A 22,140-nucleotide genomic window follows, 5' to 3' on the forward strand; every position below is an offset into this window, starting at 1 on the left:
GCCACACCATTTTATTTATATGTTTGTTTCATAATTGGTTTATTTTAATTTTAAAGTAGAAGGAAAGTAGTTAAACTTTTTGGAAAGTTATCATAAGATCATTATAATTCATTTTAGCCATAGAGAACAGTACAAAGAAGAAAGTTCCTATGCCACATTAAATCTTCTACCAAGAAATAGCCATCATTATTAGGGGAATACCATTTCAGATACCATTTTTATATATACACAGAATCACCAGTAGTTATGAGCCTTATAAAAATTAGAGCATACTGTGATATTTTCACATAAAAGCTTTCACTTTAATTTTTACTTAATAGAAAAGGGAAAAGTAAAAAGTGATTTTCAGTTTTTCCAACATATTTCTGTAAGGCTGATGAAATTATTTGGTGCTTTGAATCATTGAATCTTTGATTTCTCAAAATAAATTTCAGTTTTGACCCTATTAATTACCCTATCAAAAAAAAAATCTCATGCCTTTACCTACCTCTACTGTTTCTTTAATTTTTAAAGTAATTGTATTATCTTTATCATTTTTATTATATTGTCACATAAGTGATTCATAAGTATAATTTGCATAATTGCTCACATTAGTCTCCAACTGAAAAGGGTTCAGTATATACCACTAACATTTTTACTGTAGCTCCTTCATTTCAGATTTAATTTTTTGCTTCATGCTTTTTATTACCTCAGTTTGTCATCAAGTGTCTGTGTGAGTTTGTGACAAGGATTGTTGGGAGATGCCTGGGTGGCTCAGTTGGTTAATTGGCCAACTTGGGCTCAGGTTATGATCTTGTGGTTTGGGGCTCAAGGCCTGCATCTAGCTCTCTGCTGTCAGCGGGAAGCCTGCTTCAGATCCTCTGTCTCCCCCTCTCTCTGCCCCTTCCTCATTCGTACTCTCTGTCTCAAAAACAAACATTTTTTTTTAAAAAGGCCTGTTGGGTGCTAAAAGGCTTCACGTTTGAGTGTATATAATCATCTTTATATATGAAATACCTCCTGGTTTGATTCATTATTCTTTAATGTTTATTTCTTTTCTTTTCGTTTTTTTTTTTTTTTTTTTTTTGAGAGCCAGAGCATGAGCAGTGGAGGGGTAGAGAGAGAGGGGGACACAGAATCCGAAGTAGGCACTAGGCTCTGAGCTGTCAGCGCAGAGCCCGGCGCAGATGTCGAACCCACAAACCATAAGATCATGACCTGAGCCAAAGTTGGATGCTTAACTGACTGAGCCACCCAAGTGCCCCTTGATTTGTTATTCTTGGTCACATCCTCAGAACTCTGTGGAAGGCTTTTACAATTGAACACTTCCATGAAAAAGAATAATGTCAATCTTATTTCCCATTTTTGGCTTCTGTTTGCATTTGAGTTTATGACAGCTGACTTAAGTCCAGCTCCTTCCTTAAACAAAAAATTATTGAAGCTAAATAATTTTCAACATAGATTCCCACCAGCAGTATATGAGAATATTTAATCTTTGCCATGTTGATAAATAAAGTCATATAACACTATTGGTTTTACTTGCTTGTCTTTGATTCCTAAGATGCATTGAACATCATTTACTAGGTTAATTGATAATTGACTCTATTAACTTTCACAAAATCTGGCCATTCACACATAGATCATATACGTAAATTATTATAATAATAACATAACTGAATTGATTTAATGAAGCCACTGCATGAAGGTTAGGGTGCTGTGTTAATATCATTCTGACCCTTGGGGTGCTTGGGTGGCTCAGTTGGTTAAGCGTATGACTCTTGGTTTTGGCTGAGGTCATGCTCTCACAGTTCATGAGTTCAAGCTCTGCAATGGGCTTCCCACTGACAGTGCAGAACCTGCTTGGGATTCTCTTTCTCCCTCTCTCTCTTTCTGCCTTTCCCCTGCTCGCTTTCTCTGTCTCTCTCTCAAAATAAATAAATAAAAACGTAAAAAAATACCTTAAAAAAAAGATGATTCTGACCCTTGCAGGGAGATTTTGGGTTTTGCTCATTACCGTATACATAGAATAATGGTATTTCAAAGTTGTGAGGACTGAAGAATATTCTAACTCAGTAGTTTTTAAACATTGAAATTCATTTTTAAGCAAAACTTTTTAATATGAAAACCTAATAAATAGACAAAGTGGATCTGTTCCTAATAAAATTAAATAGGGCAGGGGAAGGGTAGAATTCAACGTGTTATTTTTTCTCTTTCTGACTCCCAGGTGACTCAGAAAGCCACAAGACCCTATAGCTCACAATATGAAAACCAACAAAGACGGCATGGTAATTTGTACTCTGAACTGGCCCTCTGCTTGCTTGGAACACAGAACAAGGATAGATAAATCATTCAGAACATGTTTTCTGACCACAGTGGAATGAAGCAAAAAAATTAAAAGCAAACATATCACTAGAAAATTCCCTCTTTAAAAAATAAGCAATACACGTCTAAATAAACCAACTGTCAAAGAAGAAACAACAAAGAGTATTAGAAAGCATTTTGAACTGAATAATGATGGAAGTATGGTCATCAAACTGTGTGAAATACAGCTAAAGCCTTGCTAAGGTTGAAATATACTGCCTTAAAGTATGTAGATTAGAAAATACAATAGGCTGAAAATCAATTACCTAAGTATCCAAAACCAAGAAACTGAAGAAAAAAAAATGAACCCCAAGAAAATGAAGGGAAGGAAAACATAAAAACACAATGTGAAAAAATTAATTAAAATAAATTTATTAATACAATTTTTAAAAACCCAGAAAGCAGTTCTTAAAGAAGATGGATAAAATTAATAGACTTCTAGGAAATGTGACCAAAAAGAGAAATGAGAAAAACCAATGTCAGACATTCCTATAAGGATATCCCTACAGATGTGTAGTATTAATAGATACTTCATTGAATAGAGAATTTCAAACTGACACATTTCTAGAAATCTATCAAAACTAAAACAAGAAATAAAAGATATAAATAATCCCATATCTATTAAATTAATTGAATCAAAAATTTAAATCCATTCCATTGTATGATCTCAAGACCTAGAAGTCTTTATCAGTAAATTCTTAACATTTAAGGAAGAAGTAACATCAGTTTCTTCCACTCTTTTCCAGAGATTAGGGGGAAATGTTTGGGAGTGGGAGTGGATGGGAAACTTTTCATTTCCCTTTAGGAGGCCAGCCTAACTTGATGTTAAAACTTGACATGGTATTATAAAAAAGAGACTTTAAAGGCCAACATTACTAATGAACATGGGTGCAAACATCTAAATATTAGCAGTTTGAATTCAGTGATATACAAAAGGATAATTATGACCAGCTGGGGGTTTACCTCAAGAATGCAAGTGTATCAGTTAATATTTTGCAATGATAATGCTGTTTAACAAAACACCCTAAAACTCAATAGTTCAAACAATAACCATTTGTTTAGTCATGGCTGGCTTCCTGCTGGTGGGGAAAAAAACTGCTGGTGGGAATGTAGATTGCTAAGAAGACTGAAAAATCTCTTTAGAATTATCTACTAATGCTGAACACATGCATATTCTGCAAACTAGCAATTCTGCACTTAAGCATATATCGGAAGGAAATGCAAATATATGTTCTCAAAAAAAAATACAAGATTGCTCATAGCCATACTACCTGTAATAGCTACAACATGGAAATCATAAAGATACCCATCAAAAGTAGGATGAATATATATATTATGGAATATTCATATAAGATAATTCCATTTAACAATAAAATAATTGCTGTAAGCAACCATACCTATGGTTGAACAAGGGAAGCCAGACTTCCTTCCCCCTCACACATGAAAAAAAAAAATGGAGAAAAGAAAAAAGTATCATTTCATATATATTAATTTCAAAAACATGAAAAATTACTCCCTGGATTTAGAAGTCAAGTTAGTGGTTACCCTTTAGAATATGGTGACTGGAAGGAGCATTGTGATTTACTCAAAATATTCTGTTTCTTCATCTGGGGGCCCGTTATACGGATGTGTTCAGAGTGTGCAAATTTGAGTTGGACGTTTACACGTGATTTTGTGCATATTGTTACGCTTAATTTTTAAAAGGTAATTTTATATGGTTCAAAATACATAGAAAAATAGGATATAGAAATATTTAGAAAACATAGAAAAGCCATATAAAAAAGAAAAAAAAGATGCCATTGCAGATTACAATGGTAAAGTACCAAGCGAGGGAAGACTTTACATATATCAGATAAATGCTTCTGTTAAAGGACTTATGTCTAAAATAACTCCCACAGATCAAAAGACAACTCCTTTCTAAAATGTGCAAAGACTTGAACAGGCCCTTTACAAATGAGGAAATCCAAATTCCAAAAAACATAAAAACATGTTTAACTTCGTTAGTCATCAGGAAAATATACATTAAAACCACCATGAGAGTCTACTACATACATACCAGAATGACTAAAATGAAAACAACTGTTAATTCCAAATGGCAGCAAGATTGTAGAGCAATAGGAACTTTTATACATTGCTGATGGGAGTGTAAATTGGTATCAAAAAAACTGAAATACTGTGCAGCACTATTCAGTAAAGATGATATATAATTATGATATAACCATATATCAAGTAGAAATGTTCTGTTTTCAAACGTTCTCCAAAAGGATGCACAAGAATGTCATAGGAAAGGGCGCCTGGGTGGCTCAGTCTGTTTGGCTCAGGTCATGGCCTTGCACAGTTCATGAGTTCGAGCACCACACTGGAGATCTGTGCTGACAGTGTGGACCTGCATGGGATTCTTTGTCTCCTGTCTCCCTCTCTCTGCTTCTCTTCCCCTGCCCCTGCTCAAAAATAAAATTTAAAAAAAAAAAGATTGTTCATAGGAAAACTATTTGGATTAATCAAAAACTAAAAAAAAAAAGTGTCCATAAATAATGGAAAGGACAAATAATCTTTGGAATATTCAAATGATAAAACAGTACATAGCTATGAGAAAGAACTAACTATTGCATCAAGCAAAACTACAGCCACATTTTACTAGCATAATATTTAGCCAAAGAAGGCAAAGGAAAAGAACATATTCTGCATTATTCCATTTATATGAATTTCAAAAATTGTCATAACTAACTAACAGTGTTAGAAGTGAGCTGGAGCGCCTGGGTGGCTCAGTCGGTTAAGCCTCCGACTTCGGCTCAGGTCAGATCTCATGTTCGTGGGTTCGAGCCCCGCGTCAGGCTCTGTGCTGACAGCTAGCTCAGAGCCTGGAGCCTGCTTCCGGTTCTGTGTCTCCTTCTCTCTCTGCCCCTCCCCCTCTCATGCTCTGTCTCTCTCTGTATCAAAAAAAAATAAGACATTTTTTTAAAAAGTGTGAATAGTAGTTACCTTTCAGGGAAGGTCATGACAGAGAGAACATGATGGGCCTCTGGGGTACTGGCTATACTGGTGTGTTCATCATGCGGTGCATAGTTTTCTGCACACAGACTGTGCTTCAACAAGCTCCTTGGTTATCAGGTAAATGTAAATTAATATAGATTTTTAAATATTCATCAGATTGGCAACAATCTGACAATGCCAAGTGAATGCTGAAGGAAGACTTGGGGCAAATAGAAGTTTCATAAACTACCGTAAATGTTCAGCCCATAACAGCTGATAGGAGAATAAATTGATAAAACAGCTTAGAAGAGAACCTTAGCAATATCTAACAAATTTGAAGATATACAGAACTGATTTATTCACTCAGCAGTTCCACTCTTAGTGTTTCTAAAGAAATACACACAGGCAAAAGAAAACATAAAATTATGTTAAATGCATCAGGGGTGAGTGATTGAAAACAATCAAAATGTTCATTAGTACAAGAACAGGTATGTTAATTGTGAAATAGTAAAAACTCTCGATAATACAATAAACAGGGTCCAAATTTACAGACAGGTAAAATGAGGAGCTAAGCTATGAGGTCTTGTAGTTCCTAAGATCCACCATCTAGCATGGCAGTGCATGGTGTTGTCTAATTCCGTTTAAAGATCAATGAAAGCAATTCTGGGTCCTATGTTTGGAGAGAAATTCCAGGAGACTACTCAGAATACTGAGATTTCCCCAGTTGGTTGTCACCTTTTATAAGAACCATACTGAAGGAAATTAGGCTGAAGGGGTCCTGGGGATAAGAGGACATATTCTGATCTTATTCTCCAAAGATAAATCCCATTATATCTGAATTTCACTCTTCCTCCAAGGTTTCAGTGTGTATTAATTCAACAGCATCCTACACAACAATTAAAATATATGAACTGGAGCTATAAATGTCAATGTGGAAATACCACAAAAAGATGAAGTCGAGTGAAAATATAAATTGCAAAATAATACATAGGGTTTGATAGAGTTAAACTCAAAATCCCAGATGGATAGACATGTATTTTGTTTACTGATAAATATGTGACAAAGTATAAAGCAATAATGGAAAAATACATACCAGCTTCCAATTATGATTACTTTTGGAAGGGAGGATATGAGGTCAGGACAGTACCTAAAGGAATTTCCAATTGTAGTTTATTACATGTTACTTCTTTTAAAAACTTAAAAGCTGATATGACAAAATGTTGAGGTTTGTTGATACAAATGGCAAATTTTTGTAGGTTCATTATACCATTTGGTATGCTTAAGATATTTTGAAATTAAAAACATAAGTAGAAAAGAAAGCTTTTAAAAATAGTCTCTATGAAATTGTGAATCAGCAGGGTCAGAGACTTGGCGTTAAAAACAAAATGTATTTCAAAAACCATGTATTGAAAAACAATAACCCTTCGCTTTTCTAGCCAGGTTTTAGAATGACTAAATTAGAATGTGATGCTCATCAAGCTAGCTTACGTTTTTGATCCACAATGGTCAATGAATTTCATAGAGAGAAAAACCTCTGACCAATGATAACAAATTGTATCCTTAAAAGTATTTCTGACATTAAATGCTTTTTATATGCAGGAGAAAAATAGAGGACTATACAGGAACTGAAAATGAGTATAATTCATTACTCCCATTGGAAAAGTGACTTAGACCTATGTCTCACAAATGGTAAGTGACAGGATCACCATCCATTAAGATGCCCACAGAACTTACATCTCTATTAGGTCCTTGCACACATGCTAGAAGGGGAATAAGCATGTAAAATATAGCTGCAGTTTTTATATCTTTATTTCAGGGGTTCTCATGCAAATTTTGAAATTGGTAAAGAATCTTCAAAACCATACACTGTCTTGTAATTTAACTGATAAATAAAAACAATGAACAGAATGTTTAAGGAAAGTATATAGCATGTTTATGTATGTATTTTAAAATCAGCTACCATTTATCGGGTGTTCATTGTAGGATAGGCAGTTTGATAAGCATCTATATCCATGATTTTAATCTCCCAAAAAGCCACACTCTAGGAGACAAATACTATCTCCTATTTTATAGATGATAAAACAGACTGAGATATTAAGGTGATATAATTTGACCAGGATTACCAATTAGTTATGATTTATATAATTCCAGAGCAGAGCTGTATTATGACCAGGCCCCATATGGCCTTTGTGGGCCCCTTCCTCAACAAAACATTAAAGGTTATGTTTATTTACTGCATTGTTATAAAGATGAATATAATCCAGGCTAGATGATATTCATTTTTTCTCTAGCCAAACAGACTAAATAAAAACAGAGAATGTACAAATTACAAATATTAGGAAGAAAAAGGTGATATTACTACAGAACCTACAGAAATTAGAAAGTATAATTAATACAATAAATAAGTCAATGCCCATAAATTCAACAATGTGCATTATTAAATGAACCAACTCCATGAAATACCCAAACTACTGAAAATCACTCAAGAAGAAAGAGATAACCTGGATAGTCCTCTATCAAGAAAATTTAATTTATTGTTAAAAACCCTTCAACAAAGAATACTCTAGCCCTGTACAACTTTAAAGGCTAATTCTATCAAACATCTAAGGAAGAAATAATACAATTCTTATAAAATCTCTTCCAGAGAATAGAAGGGAACATTCCAAACCCACTTAATTACTTGATCAATCAAGTACTTATCAATTAATTACCCTGATACCCAAATCAGATAAAGACATCACAAGAAAAGAAAAACTACAGATCATTATTCCTTATGAACATGGATATGATTCTTAGCAAAATAGTAGTAAAGCAAAGCAAAGCAAAGTATCAGCCTTAAATACTATAATCCTCATATAGTTACTATTTTAAATAGTCAAACCTGTTTCAAAGAAACAACAAAAATAAATGGTAGTCTTTTTTACTTATTTATTTATCAATTTTTAGTCTTTTCTTTATATCCATGGTGCCAACTTGTTTCATTTTCCTTCTACGTAGAAAAACTTTGTTTGGCATGTCTGATAGTACATATATGCTGACAATAAATTCTTCCAGCTTTTATTTGTCAGAAAAAGTCTTTTTATTTCATTTGTGAAATATACTTCTACTGGTTATATAATTCCAAATTGACACTGTGTTTTTTCTTATAACAATATGAAGATGTCATTCCATTGCATTTTAGCTTGCATTGTTTCTCAGAAGAATTAGATATTAAACTTATGTTCACCCACATGTAATAATTCTCCCTACTGTTCCACCCCAAATCATTTATAATTTTCTCTTTACTTTTCTTTTTTGTAATTTTTTATAGTTTATTTATTTTTGAAGCAGAGAAAGAGACAGAGTGTGAGTGGGGGAGGGGTAGAGAGAGAGGGAGACACAGAATCAGAAGCAGGCTCCAGGCTCTGAGCTGTCAGCACAGAACCAGACTCAGGGCTCAAACCCACGAACCATGAGATCATGACCTGAGCTGAAGTCAGACGCTTAACCAACTGAGCCACGCAGGCACCCCAAGTTTTCTCATAAAGTTTCCTGTTTGTTCTTCAGCAGTTTAACTATATTGTGCATAAGTGTGGTTTTCTGTATATATATTCTGCTTGGGATGTTCTAGCTTTTAATATTAATAGTGTGCTATTTTTCATTATCATTTTGCTATGGTTATGAAATGTTATTCTATAATAAATTTCATGTGCAATTTTGTTCAGGTATTATTCTGCCTGAGTCTTTTTCTGGGATTATGAATACATAATATTTTATACAGCTTGATATTTTCTCATAGAGCAATAATGTCCTGTCTTGTATGAAGTATTTCCCTCTGTGTTCCATTTGGGGCATCTTTTTTTAAATGAACTGTTATCAAATTCTCTGATCCTTTCTTCTGTAGCATTTACTCTGATATTTAACCCATCCAATGCATTTTATAGTTTAACATTTTATGTTTTGACCTATGACATTTTTGAGTTAACTTTTGTATAGGATGCAAATTACTGTCAAGGTTCTTGTTTCTTATCTATGTACAATTTTTTTCAACACAACTGTTACTTCCTTGGAATTACTTCTGCAACTTTGTAAAAGAATCAGTTGGCCATACTTGTGTGCATATATTTCTGGAGTCCATTCTGTTCTACTGATTTATGTGTCACTCTCTCCATCAAAATATACTGTCTTGATTACTATAACTAAAGAGTAAGTTATAAAATTAAATAGTGTGATTTCTTGAACTTTATTCTTCTTTGTCAAAATTGTTTTAGTTATTCTAGTTCCTTTGATATACCATATACCTTTTAGAATCAGTTTGTCTGTATTTCCAAACATATTTCTAGAAGTTTTACAGGAATTGAATATACACATGGGGAGAACTGGTATCTCTACTGTTTTTCCATCCATAAACACAGTATGTGTCTCCATTTATTTATGTTTTAGTTTAGTTCCTCATTTAGTGTTTTTGTAGTTTTTAGCATATGTATTCTGTAGAGATTGTGTTACATTTACATGTATTTCATCTGTTCACAGCTATTGAACATTTACTGTTCACTAAACAGTAAATGCTACTGTGCTTTAAAGATTTGTTTCATGTTGTTAAAGCTAGCATACAGAAATATGTTTATTCAATACACTAACAACAAACTATCTGAAAAAATTCAGAAAACAGTCCCATTTATAACAACACCAAAAACAATATGTTCAGGAATAAACTAAAAAGGTGAAAGACTTGTATACTAAAAAATACAAAATACTGACAAAAATAAATTAAAGAAGGCAAAAACAAATGAAAAGATTCCATGTTCATGAGTTAGAAGACTTCATATTGTTAAAATGTCCATACTACCCAAAATGATCTACAGTTCACTGCAATTCCTATCAAAAGCCCAATGGCACTTTTACAGAAATTGTCGTATATTCACAATAGCCAAGATATGGAGACAGTCTTAATGCCCATCAAGAGATAGATAAATAACATGGTATATACATATAATGGAATACTATTCAGCTTTAAAAAAAAAAGGGAGGAAATTCTGCAATATGCAACAACATGGTTGAAACTTAAGGACATTATACTGAAATAAGATGGTCATAAAAAGACAAATACTAAATGAGTCCACCTATGAAGAATCTTAAATAGTCAAAGATCATAGACTCAAAGAGTGGAACACTGGTTGCTGGTGGGGGGGGTAGAAGGTAAGGGAAATGGGTAGTTAATAATTAATGGGTGTGAAATTTCAGCTAAAGCAAATGAACAAATTCTAGAAATTTGATGTAAAACATTTTATCTATCAACAGTGCAATACTGTATGGTATACTTAAAAAGTGCTAGGAGGATAGGTCTCAGATTGAGTGTTCTTACCATAATACAAGAAATTTTTTAAAAAGCTAAACTGAGAAAAAATAATCTATGTATTATCATTGTAGAGTGGGATTCCATGATAAATTTTATTGAAAGACAAGTTAAAACAAGAAAAAAAAAGGAACACTTTTGATATTTGTGTTCATGTTGTGTCCTGTGATCTTGTTAAACTTATGTATTAGTTCTGTGACTATAATTTTTTTTGTAGATTCCTCAGGATTTTTTTATATAGATAATTATGTCACCTTTAAATAGAGATAGTGTTCTTTTTTTCCTTTCCAATTGGCTTGCCTTTTAGTTCCTTATTTTGCCTTATTTTACTGGTTAAGATTTCCAGCACCATGTTAAATAGAAGTGGAGAATGCAGACATCCCTTATTTTTTCCAATTTTGTGGGCAATTATTCAGTCTTTTATCACTAAATATAACATTGGCTAGTAGCTTTTTTGTAGGTGTCCCTTAACAGCCTGAGAAAGTTCTTTTTTATTCCTAGCTTGCTGAAAGTTTTTAATCATGAATGGCATTGATAGTACTTATGAACTAATATATATAAATTGTATTTACTATAAACTAAAATCTAACTATAACGTGTTAGGTTATATAAATTTTTAAAGTTTTTCTGATAGATTTTTTAAAAAAATTCTGAAGCAGCCTTGTGTTCCTGGAATAAGCTCTTCCTGATTATGGTGTATTTTTTTATTAATAGATTAAATTGTTAATTTTTAAAATTTTGTTTATTTATTTACTTAGAGAGCACATGCATGTCATGAGCAGGGGAGGGCCAGAGGGAGAGAGAGAGAGAGACAGAGACAGAGAGAGAGAGAGAGAGAGAGAGAGAGAGAGAGAGAGAGAACCAAGCAGGCTCCATGCTCAGTGCGGAGCTTGATCTCACAACTGCGAGATCATGACCTGAGCCAAAATTAAGAGTCAGACCCTTAACTGACCGAGCCACCCGGGTGCCCCTAACTTGTTCATCTTTAAAAATAACTTTGTATTTATTATAATGAGGAAATATTGGTCTGTGTTTTATTTTTGTTGTTTGTTTTGGTACTGCCTGTTCTGTTTGATTTTAGTGTTAGGGTAATATTGACCTCATAAAATGAGTTGGATTTTCTCTTTTCTTCTATTGCCTAGAAGAGATTATGTAGAGTTAATGTCATTTCTTCTTTAAATATTTGGTGGAATCTATCAGTAAAATCATGTAGAGACTTCCTTTTTAGCCAGCTATCTAATAAGTATGTTCTAAAGTTGTAACTACTGTATTTTCCAGCTCTAGTGTTTCTATTTTGACTCCTTTTTATTGTCTCCAAATCTCCAAGATTATTTGCCTATTCATTTTCTCTCTTCGTCTTTCCCTAGACATCTTCAAATATGATTCCAATAATACATGAAGTTCTTGTCTGCTTATTGCAACATCTGGTTCATCTGTGCATCAGTTTCCTTTGAAGTTTTTGATGACAGATATCACTATTTAGTTTCTTTACATGTCTCATACTATTTTATTGTATAAAATTGCATAGCACATAGAAATGCAGTGGAGATTGGATTATGGTCCTATTTTTTTGGTTTATCCCAGATAATGTGAACTCTTTTCCATGCAATAAAGTTGAGAAAGTGATTGTTTACCCTTTATCATGTAATATATTGATTTGAGATTGATCTCCAACATTTAGAAACTGAACACATTTCTTGTTAGTTCAAGTCCCAACCTCCAGCTCTGCCACTGTAGGCACTGCTGGTTAAGGGTTAGGCTCTTACCAATGTTTGATCTTAAAGCCACGAGTGGGGTGGGTTGGAGTATCACGTATGGAGTGAACTCCTTCAGGCTGACTTCAAAGTTCAGAAGACTACTTGAGAGTATACAAGTTCTTTCTAGTTTTGGCTCTGCCTTCACCTTCACTGCCACTTTATTATTATTACTATTATTATTATTATTATTATTATTAAGTTGGTTTCACACAGTGTGAAGCCCAATGTGGGGCTTAAACTCACAACCCTGAGATCAAGACCAAAGCTGAGATCAAAAGTATATGCTCAACCAACTGAGCCACCCAGGTGCTCTTCACTGTCCTTTTTGTAGCAAAACTGGGAGGTGATTATTGGAGAGAATCATTTCAAGCAGATGATTAGTGCATGAAAGGTAGAGTTAAAGGAAGAAACATAACTAGTTAAAAACATAGAGACATGATTGATAGATAATATAAGAAAGCAGATTCATATTTGGTTGATTATCATGCCCAATTGGATCCTAATTAGTGATCAAAACTGACAGTTTCAAGGCCACATCCATAAGGATGTTTAACAAAGAGAAGAACGAGAAAATGAGAACTATTTTCAAATGATTATAGGATTGTCCTTACATGAGATATTAGAATTGTTCTTATTCTGGAGAGCAAAACTAGAGCCAGCCAGCAAAAATTTAGGGAGGCCTATGTTAACCTCAATTGATTCATTCAACAAATATGCTTTGAGAAGCTACTAGATAGCAGGAACTGTTCTTGACACTTTTGGTCATCTATCAATGAGCAAAAAAGATGAAATTTCTGACCTCACAGAATGCACAACCTAGCAAGAGAAATCTAAGGGGAAATCTAAGAAATCAATGAGAGGAGAAAATTGAACTGTCGAAAGTGGGAAAAGTGACTATTAACTGCCGGAATCCTCTGACAAGATCTTGATAATTGTTTAGCATTCCAGAGGCAATTCCTAAATAAGAAGAGAGCTGAATCCAATGACCTCTGAACTTTCTTCTCATTGTAGGATGTTATGAATTTTTGACAATTTAAATGATGTCTAATCAATATCACGGAATTTGCTACTAGCATCACTGAGAATTAGAATGGGTTAATTTCTTCCTTGGATGTCAAAAGGTAGGATCACAGTTGCCATTTAGGACCAGCCATTCGATGTCAATAAATTGATTTGAACCTCTAGTTCTTACACATAGTGTGCCCCTTCCATGTACCCCCCATGTCTCTGCTAAAAAATCACTTCTTCATTCCCTGAGCCCTAAATCTTAAATAGTATAAATGCTAAATGTATACTTTATCTTCCTCACCCTTTACTTCTCCTGCATAGGACTCATTTCAATCTGTGATTACACTCTTTCTATATGTGATTATTCATTTAGTGGCCATATCTCAACCAATCTGCAAGCTTCATGAGAGTAGGGACCGTGTTTTCTTCACCATTTTATACCAACAACCTACCTCAGTCCTTGACACATGATGAAGCACAATAATTAATTATTTGATGGTGAACATGAGTTAATTCAGTAGGAAACATGGAGAACAGAAATTGTTCACCTTCAAGTTATCAAGAGTGTTGACTGACTGGTTTAGTTTGGAGAGGCCACAAACAAAGAAGACTGTCCCAAGCATTGGATCTTTTCACACATTTCTCTCCATTCTTGAATATCTAGAACTCTGGACTGCCAGCGGTGGGAACTCATCTTCTGCTTCATTTGACAGAGGAGAAACCTTGAAGCCAACCTAGAGGTACAGGCTATGAATATGCATAGATCCATGGATACACAGGGGACATTTTTACGAGCTACTTTCAGAAATATTTTGGAAAACACACACACACACACACAAACAAAAATAATCCTCCCAAACTATCCAACTCAAGTTTAAAATTCATGCTCAGCTGTTGATCCGAAATTGGCTGAAGATACAAGAAGGTATATGTGGGGAGGGGCCCAGCCCCCACGTGCAGAGAATCCACTCCCCCGCACAGGCACAGGGCCCCCCACACGTGCACAGTGTCCCCTGGGGCCAGGGTGCTGAAGGAGCCTGCGGGGCCTCCCTGCACAGAGCTGAAATGCTGACAGCCCTCTGATTGCAAACGGTCACCACAGTAACTTTCCGAAACCTCCCACAGCGGGGGTGGGGGAGGGGAAACCAAAAATCCCAAATATAATTTAATTTCCAGAGTAAACACTTTCACGTAAAAATGGCCAAGGCTTTCCTCGAGGAGAGGCTGCTTTCTTCGGCATTACCACACTGCCCCCTGGAGCATTCTGCAGAAACCTTCCACAGAGCTTGCTCCAACCACAGCAAATGTCAGAACACACTCTCCCCAGAGCCAGCGACGCGGACGACACGGACGGCCAGAGTTATGATATAGAAGCACCTATGGGAGGGAAGGGACTTAGGGGGCTGAGTGCAAATAACCAAAACATTAATTGTTGGGAATGTTCAATTAATCTTGAAAGATCTGCAAGCAAAGTGCACTGTAAGTGGTCAAAATCATTGATACCCACTGGTGGATCTAAGAAAAGGGTCCCCTGCTCCAAACGTTTGCCCTAGGATCCTTCTCTGGTGGTAAAATTGTCCAGCATTTATTAAGTATTTACTACATGTCAGGGGTTCTGCTAAGTCCAGTATGTGTATTTTCTTACTTAATCCTCATGGCAGCATTGTCAGGTGGAAACTACCATTTTCTAGAGTTTACATATAAGATGGAGACTCCAGAAGCTTAAGTAACTTTTCCATAACTATGTGATCAGTAAACGGCTCAGCAGGGATCTGAGGTGAGATCTGTGAACCTGTGCTGTAATGTCAGGAAGAATCCAGATGATATTTCTGCCTCTGTCACCTCTATGATTTGGGGCTGTTTTTCCCCTGCATCTATACTGTTTTTCCTCGGCACAGTGAAGCAACTCTATTAGACCACTTCTAAGGGTTAAAACTCAAAACTCCTATCATGCTATGGCATTGACAGCTTAACAAAAATTAGTTCAATGAAGATTAGCCAGTCAGTTAAAAGCACTGAAAAGGGACACAAGACAGGAAGTTTCTGATGGGTAGTGGTATAGGGATGGAGATGTGCTTTGCCCAGGGCACAGAAAGGGGAATCCCAGAGCCTGGGAAAATTAGCTGAGAAATGGAGACCTAGAGAGAAGAGCCAGGTCCAGCTGTATGTCTTATAATCACAGATTCCATCTGCTTCTTAATTTGAACACAAAGTGGCCTTGCACAGAGTTGGTATCTGGTCTATCTTAGAGCAAGGGTAAAATATTCTACCATGTTACAATGTGATCAATTGTTCCATGAGTGGAACAATATCCATTCTGGTTAGAATTCATTTGAAGACAGTGGGGATGTAGTGTTCAAAAACTGTAATGTAAATGAAATTGGAAAGCCATTTATCCCTTCCCACTCAAATCTGTCTGTCCGCTGCAGGGTTGTAGAGAAGTCAGTAGTGTTCATTAACTGCTACTGTACTTGGTAATTGCTTCTTCTCCCCCTCCTCCAACAACAACAACAACAACAACAACAACAACTTATTGAGCCTCACCTCTGTCACTAACATTAGTTTAATGGTTGCCAAGAAGTTGCCAGGTTTTCATTGCTTGCCTTATGAATATTATAATATTTAAGACCTTCAATACTTCAATAATTTTGCACACATACACACCCACATTCACTGACCCACTATATATGCTAGCACTATAGTCCTATTCTAGAAACTGAGGTGAGTGTTCATTTCAACTCGCCCTCCAATTCTTACTTAGTCTGTGGTATAAGAAAACGAGCAACTATTAAATTCCAAGCTTATAGGGACCATGAGAAGGGGTATGTCCAAGTGCTCTAAGGCTCACAAGCTAACTCAGTCTGAAGGAAAAAGGAAGGCTAGGGAACTATCAAGGGGAAATGACAAACCAAGCTGAGTTGGTGAGAGTAGGAAGGATGCTCTAGGCAGAGAAACTGTAGGAAGCCAAGATACTGCTATACAGAAGTGTGATTTATTCAGGAAATTGCATAAAGTTCATTCTGACAGCTGGCCAGGAGGATGCCTGTGGAAGAGCAACAGAAGATAATCTGGAGGGTTGGCAGGGGACAGACCAAAAGGATTTTGTTGTTTCTTATATACCATTTATTTAAAATTTGATCCTAGGGGGCTCCTGGGTGGCTCAGTCAGTAAAGCGTCAGATTGGCTCAGGTCCTGATGTGGTTCGTGAGTTCAAGACCCACGTGCTGACAGCACAGAGCCCACTTTGGACCTTCTGTCCCCCCCTCTCTCCACCCCCCCTTTCCAAAAATAAATAAACACTTTTTTTAAAAAGGAGTAAATATTTTTAAAAAATTGATCCTAGGGGCTCCTGGGTGGCTCAGGTGGTTAAGCATCCAACTCTTGACTTTGGCTCAGGTCATGATCTCCCAGTTCATGGGACTGAGCCCCACATTGGGCTTTGCACTAGTGGCACAGGGCCCACTCGGGATTCTCTCTCTCTCTCTCTCTCTCTCTCTCTCTCTCTCTTTCAAAATAAATAAATAAATTTAAAAACATTTTTGATCTTAAAGGAATTAAGAAGCCTTTGAAGGATTTCATGCAATGCAATTATTCTTAAATAAAACCAGAAGACATTTAAAAGGTCTCAGTGCTCAAGACCTGAAAGAAACGTAACTGAGACTAAAATGATGATAATAAGACAAGGAGGAAGACGACGACAATGAGAATTAATACGATAAGTAATCAGAATGTTTTGGGCTGCTGAAAACTCTAGGTTTTATCACTCAGGCTGGTACATGTAATAGAATCTGCACCTGATTTTTAATGTGTTTATAGGGTGATGATAGCATCTATGAATCAGATTGTTGGGTTTACAACACTGTCTTACAAAGAGTAAATAATCTCACCTCCCTTGTATCTTCCCCACTTGGAAGGATGTGGTTGCAATCACCTGTGCTTTCCAGGGCCTCTCTTGATTATGTTGCTTCCCCTAGTTGCAGTGCTCTGGTCCACAACTGAAACAATTCCTCCAGAATTACAGACCAGGTGAACCCTTCTTTCACCTACCCCATCTACAAAATTCCAGTATCATTCTCTGGATTTTGTTTGGAAAGAAAAACCACTAAAGAATATCTCTGAAGACTCTGAAATTCATAAAAAGAGAGCAACATGAATTGAAAATAGAACTGGAAAACTTATTTGTTCTTTCCCTGCAACTCTTGTGCAGACAAGGAGTTATGATACCAGCTCACTGGCTGACCATAAACTGTCCAATTTCTTCATGCCTCCAAGCCAGTGCCAACTTGCCATCAGGATCTGCTCTTGATCTTTCCAGTCTGATTCCTCACTTTTTAAATTAAAGCCTGGTTCTTTACAATCTTTTTCTTATTAACTTAGGATCTGGCTTTTCTCAAACTTCTGCCCATTCAAGAATTGATCTAACAATGCAGAGTTTCCTTGGACTTCCAACATCTCAATGAAAATCAGGCAATGGAAAAACACATAACTTACACCAAACAGTTCCCATTTGCTCAGAGACCTGGGAGCCACTCTTGGTTACTTATTCGTGTCACATTACTGAGGATTTTCCTGATCATCTTATTTAAAAATTACAATTTGTCCCACCACCACCCCATTCCACTGCTCTATCCTAATTCTTATGTATACTTTTATAGCAACTCATTCATTTTAGTTATTGCTTATTGTCTGTCCCTCCATATACGTGTATGTGTGTGTAGAAGGAGATGTTTAAAAGATGTATATGTGCACACTCACAACTGCATTTCACTAAAGAGAACTAGATAGATAAATAGTAATGAAGATACAAGTAGATGGGTAGGCAGGTGGTAGGTAGAGATACATTTGTGTTTATATGGATGTGTAGGAAGAGACATATTGGAGAAACAGAAAACATTAAAATAGCCAGAGTGAGAATCACCAAGTATATGCTTCTAGACACAAAGATTTCTGTACAAATAATGAATATATTAAATCTAGCCATTACTTTTGGACTCACAAAAGAGTTTGGAGTTGAAACTCTTCTAAGAAATCCAGGCTGGTCTCTTGTGTTCATTATATTTTTAATCTTTTTAAAAATATTTTATTTATTTTTGATACAGAGAGAGACAGAGCATGAGAGGGGGAGGGGAAGAGAGAAAAGGAGACACAGAACCAGAAGCAGGCTCCAGTCTCTGAGCTGTCAGCACAGAGCCTGACGTGGGGCTCGAACCCATGAACATGAGACCTGACCTGAGCCGAAGTTGGAGGCTTAACCGACTGAGCCACCCAGGCGCCCCTTGTGTTCATTATTTAGACTTCATGCAAAGTATGGTGTCCCCCTCCCCTCCTCATTTGAGACATCAGGCTGACTGCAAGAACCACCTGTCCTTGGAGCCACATCCCAAACTACAGACCTCATCATCAGTCTTATGGAGAGGTGAGATGTGGAACTGGAGGACTCTTCTCAGTGGCAGCACCAAGGAGTGTTTTGGGGGAGTTTTATCATATCCCCAAACTCTAAGACTAGCCCAGGAAAAATATAATCTAAGTGAAACCGATAATGAGACTTCAAATATCCTGGGATATCTCCATGGTTACTCAGCCTCACCCCAACCTTCTTACCAGAGGGCTACCTTAAGCCTCTCCTCTATGAAAATTCTAAAACCACAATGCTCTTCTTCATTCCCTGAGTAATCCACAGCCTAAAATATAGTGTTTCAATAACCAGGGTTCATTAGATGTTTAAGTTTGAAAGAAGACCACTATTTAAGTAAATTTCTCTTTATAAATCTCCATGTACTATGATTTCTCTCTCTGTCTCAGTCTCTTTCTCTATCTTACACACACACACACACACACACACACACACACACACCATTATTGGTTATCTTTTTATGGTGCCTCAGTGAGCATATCATTTACTTCTAGTGGCTACAAATTCATTTGAAATAATTATCCACAAGGATGCAGAGCCCTGCCTATGCAACTGTTGACTGGAGTTATACAAACTTTTATTATTTTTTGAGTAAAAGTTCACAAAGGTGCAGTTTATTCCATTTTCCCCCCTAGGGAATCTACATATTCATGTTGTGTGCAATGAGTATGTTGCTATGGCAATGAATATGGCTTTATATTAAGTGGGAAAAAATCAGCATCATGAAAACTGGTTTTATTTACCATTCAGTCATGCCCTCGGCATGTTGCTATACACAAAAGTCTGCCAGAATTCCTTGCTACAAGTATAATTTAGCTATGACCCTGATCTCGATGGCCACTTTGGCAAACTAGTGCAAAATAAAACATCTGTTAAGTCACTGCTCCCACTTTTAATTCAAAAGATTAAAATGACATATGATGATAGAACAGTCAAGAGAGGTTTAGTGTCTATCTGTGCTCTGCTGTAGATGCTGTATGTGAATTTATATGCTTTTACTTTTCTTAACCTTGAGCCTTAGCTTCCTTCCCAGCAGGATGACACTGTTAAAACAAAATGTTTTGGGATTCCCTCCAGCCTTAATGTTCCATATGCTATAGATAAAACAGCACAGCCTGCAGAAACAGATAGGCCTGGATTTTCATTTTTTTAATGTTTATTTATTTTTGCGTGTGTGAGAGAGAGAGGTGGAGAGAGAGAGGAAGAGGATCCAAAGCAGACTCCAGGCTCTGAGCTCTTAGCACAGAGCCCAATGCAGGGTTCGAACTCAGGATCAGTGAGATCATGACCTAGGCCAAAGTCAGCAGACACTTAACCAACTGAGCCACCCAGGTGCCCCAGACAGGCCTGGATTTTAGTTCTGGATACATACCATTTATAAGATTTGTAATTTCTAGTAAATTTGCTTCTCTAGGCTGACAGTTTCCCTCTCTTTAAAATAAAAGAAAAATTACCAGTTGTTTTCCAGGTTGTGGTAAGGTCTGGAATAATGTGTATTATACCAATGAGGGCCTGTGAGGCTCTGGGCTATACAGTGGTAAACAAAACACCAATACTAAGCCTTCCCTCATGAAACTTGCAATCTAGTGAGGTAAGGAGAATATAATGAGCTGAGACAAATGCAAAATTGCAACTGTGACAGACACTAATAAGGCACTATTGGATGTGACAGGAGGATAAACCTGGTCAGACAAGTCAGAAGAGGCTCCCAGAGGAAATGACCCTTGAAAAAAGAGATGAAGTAGTAATGTAAATCAAGTGAAGAACATAGGACAGTGCTCCAAGCAGAGGTGCCATCAGGGACAAAGCACTGTGGCAGGAGAGAGTTTGATGCAGGCCACAGACTCGGATAATTCCTGTGAGTAGAGCAGAGAGGAATGAGGCTGAGGAATGCTTAAAGACCACACATGGAAGGGGCCGAAGACCATGTTAACCAATTCTATCTGGACCTCGAAAGCAAAGCAAGTTATTACTAGATGCCAAGCAGGAAGGTTATATGATCAAACCTGCATTTTGAAAAGATCACTCTGATATGAAGATCAGATTGGAGGGGAATGGGCAGAGAAAGGGCAAACAGATGAGCAGAGTGCCAAGAGTCCTCCTGGCAAGAGATGATGGTGGCTTAGGCAAGTTGGTAGAAACAGAAACAGAGAGATATGGTGGATGGGAGGGAGAGTTCAGGATTAAAACAGACATCTTTGGTGAAGGATCTGGAATAAGAGGTGAGGGAAAGAGAGGAAGAAACTTATACATTCTGGATTGCTAAATCGAATGGATTTTTGTGCTATTTGCCAAAGACATGCAACTCAGGTTTGCAGTTGTATTGCAATGGTGTGGGGGAAAGGTGACACTGAAAAGTATCATGAGATGGTTTTTAGAATGTTGAGTTTTAAGCCTCTAAGATATCTAAGGAGCATATTTGACCAAAGACGACAAGTACCATCACAGATACCCAACAAAGGCAGGTGCCCCCTGACAAGACAGCACCACATGAACACACACTCAGTCTTCTGCACCATTCGTGTGTCTGCACTGTCCATTGGGCACACTGACACCAGAATAGCCCTTACCAGTGAAAATCTGTTTGGCCTGTCATTTGTTTAAAATCTTGCTGTTACCACTTACTGCCTGTAGGATCATGTCTAAAATCATAAAATTTAGCCTTTAGTGTCATTGGGAGCATGAGGCAGGTGGCAGTTCAAGAGGCATGAAAGGGCTACAGAACACCATGTTAATTTCTTAGGGTTGCCATATCAAAGTACTGCACACTAGGTGGCTTAAAACAACAGAAATACTGTCTTGATGATGACAGCTTTGTAGTAGAGGCTAAAGTCTGGGATTGTGATGCCTCCGGTTTTGGTTTTCTTCTTCAATATAACTTTGGCTAAACGGGGTCTTTTGTGGTTCCATATTAATTTGAGGATAGTTTGTTCTAGTTTTGAGAAGAATATTGGTGCAATTTTGATGGGGATTGCATTGAATGTGTAGATTGCTTTGGGTAGTAATGATATTTTCATAATGTTTATTCTTCCTATCCATGAACAGGGAATATTTTTCCATTTCTTGGTGTCTTCTTCGATCTCTTTCATAAGTTTTCTATAGTTTTCATCATATAGGTCTTTTACATCCTTGGTTAGGTTTATAGACCAATGGAATAGGATAGAGAATCCAGAGCTGGGCCCACAAATGTACGGTCAATTAATTTTTGACAAAGCAGGAAAGAGTATCCAATGGAAAAAAGACTGCCTCTTTAGCAGGTGGTGCTGGGAAAACTGGACAGCAACATGTAGAAGAATGAAACTAGACCACTCTCT

General features: G+C 36.6%; 1 protein-coding gene across 1 annotated transcript in view; it reads right to left on the reverse strand.

Annotated features, from left to right (window-relative positions):
- PCTP (phosphatidylcholine transfer protein) overlaps window positions 1-22,140 on the reverse strand; it is a 136,126-nt gene that overhangs the window by 2,695 nt on the left and 111,291 nt on the right. The gene's annotated exons all lie outside the window — the stretch shown is intronic.

This window comes from Suricata suricatta, chromosome 17 (genome assembly GCF_006229205.1).
Source record: "Suricata suricatta isolate VVHF042 chromosome 17, meerkat_22Aug2017_6uvM2_HiC, whole genome shotgun sequence".
NCBI classification, from domain to species: domain Eukaryota; kingdom Metazoa; phylum Chordata; class Mammalia; order Carnivora; family Herpestidae; genus Suricata; species Suricata suricatta.